A 2,535-nucleotide genomic window follows, 5' to 3' on the forward strand; every position below is an offset into this window, starting at 1 on the left:
CGTGATAATTATCGTTATCAAATAATATGATTTTTTTTATTGTGATAACATTTTTGTCCATATTGCACAGTCCTATGTTGGACTTAATTTTACCATATGTGATGTAATTCATACTGTATATATCATACTTTTATTTTGATTTAACGATTGTTCATTTACTTAATTTAGTTATCTTTACAGTGTAGAGATATACAATATGAGATGCTAGTATTGTATGTATCCTCGTTCTCGTTTATTGTATTTGTCATGTTAATTGTATTGTATTGTATTTCACTAAATATATTTTTTTTATTGCATATTTCATTTTATTTTTACTTAGTGTTCTTGTCCTCAAATTTTGTAATTGTTTTGTAATTTATTTTGTTTTTGTATTGCATTGTATTGTTTCTCAATATGTCCTTCTTTGTTTGAAATCATTTTAATTTATTGTATTTTAATTTTTGTGTTGGATTATTTTGATTTTATATATTTTTTACATTTATCACACATAGGTGTGTATTATATTGCTAATGTTCAACATAATTAATAATAAATTATATAATAATATAATTAAAGAGTCATTCATGTTAATTTTATTGTATTTCACTAAATAATCTGTAGTTTGCATTTTATTGCATTGCATCGTAATAAATGTCATTTTACTGTGTTTTTGTTATCAATGAAACTGTTTGTGAATTTTTGTTATTTATGTTATTTATCACATTGAATAATTTCTCATGACCTTATTTGTTTGATATTATTTGAATTTATTGTATTTTAAATGTTGTTTTTGATTGTGTAATATATTGCCAATGTATTGTATTTCATTTTTTGGCATTTTTTGTATTTCAAGATTTTACATTTACTTTTATTTATTTTGTTGCATTACATTCTGTTGTACTCAGTCTAATTTGATTTCATTCTTTTACACTATATTATTTTTATTTTTTATTTGTTGCATTTTGTACACTTTTTATATACTTTTATTTTATTGTATAGCAATGTATTTTATCATATATATCTATAATTAATTATTTTATTCTATTTACAATTTATGTATTATAATTTTATTTTGAAATATAATTTATTATTTAGTACATTTTTTGGTAATTATCCTATATTTTATAATATCCAATAATTTTCTTTTTTTAACTTTGATTTTATTTTATTTTACGTTTATCTTTTAGTAAATTGTACTTTTGTTTTATTTAGTTTTATTGCTTTGATTTTTTGCATCTTGTTTAGTTAATTTCCTCATCTCATTGTATTTTATGTACTTATGTATGTATTTATTTATTTTATTTATTGTGCTGTATTATATTTTATTGTACATGTCTATGTTTTCATTATTTTGTCATTTATTATTTTATATTTATTATTTATTGTTTTGCATCATTGGATTTAAAAGACAGAGGATAAGATGTCACTATCCTTTGTGCAAGTACGAGAGAGTCTTATTGCTGATGGTGATGATGGAATGTTGACACAGAGGACTTTTCAAGTAGATGTTTTGGTGATGAGCCTCTGAAGGACTCAACACCCCCCTGTTTTGTTCTGGCCTGCTGTTGTGGGGCCCGAAAGGGGTCTTGCTTTTTCATCCACAGTCACTGGCTGCCTCTCCTTGCTACCTCTGATGCAGACTTGATGGCTCATTGCACGCACTGGCCTCTGATTCCCAGGTCTCTGAGCAATCTTGTGGTAGTTGTTGACACAAAACCTCTGCACCCAACCTCTACAGGGTAGCCTTCAGTGTTCCAGCCACTATATTGTGCTTCAGCAGCTAGTTTGACATAGCGTATGTGTTTCTGCTCATGAGCCTCATCCTCCCAGGGTACAGTGAGCTCGACGATTTTTTGTGAGAATGGTACCAGAGCACCAAATCAGGCCTTAGGGTAATGATAGCAATCTCTGGAGGAAGTAAGAGTTTCTGGCCAATTTCAATCATCATTTCTAGTCGCAGGCTAGGTGTAGCCGGTGGTGTGGAACTGTTCCTGGTTACCTTAGCTCCCTCACGGACAAAGGTAGTTCATAGGGGATTGGAAGCCACTGATTGTAGGGAGTTGGTGGCAAATGTTTTTTTTCCCAGGGTGGAAGCAAGGCTATTTAGGACTTGGTTGTGACGCTACGTGTAACGTCCTTGGGTGAGGCTGACTTTACACTCTGTGAGAATGTGTTTGAGGGAAGCTGGCATTGAAGAAAGGGCACACTGCTGACATTTTAACTGTATTGTTTGTTTTACAGTATTGCATTGTATTTGTTTCTACCATCTATTACTTTATTTTCATTATGTTGTATTTTATTCAAGTATAGTATTTCAGTTCATTGTGTTTATTTTACATAACTGCATACAATTCTTTGCGTTCGTTGTGATGTAACTGTATTGTCTTGTTCTCAATTTTGTCCATTATTTTTATTACATTTTTTCTGTATACAGTGTTTCATTTGATATCATATTGTATTTTGTTGCTTTGTATTGTGTTTTATTTTACTGTATGACTTTTATTGCTTTCAGCGTAATTTGACTCATTGATTCATTGTCTTGTGTGTTGTGTTTTA

This window comes from Micropterus dolomieu, linkage group LG21 (assembly GCF_021292245.1).
Source record: "Micropterus dolomieu isolate WLL.071019.BEF.003 ecotype Adirondacks linkage group LG21, ASM2129224v1, whole genome shotgun sequence".
Taxonomy (NCBI): Eukaryota; Metazoa; Chordata; class Actinopteri; order Centrarchiformes; family Centrarchidae; genus Micropterus; species Micropterus dolomieu.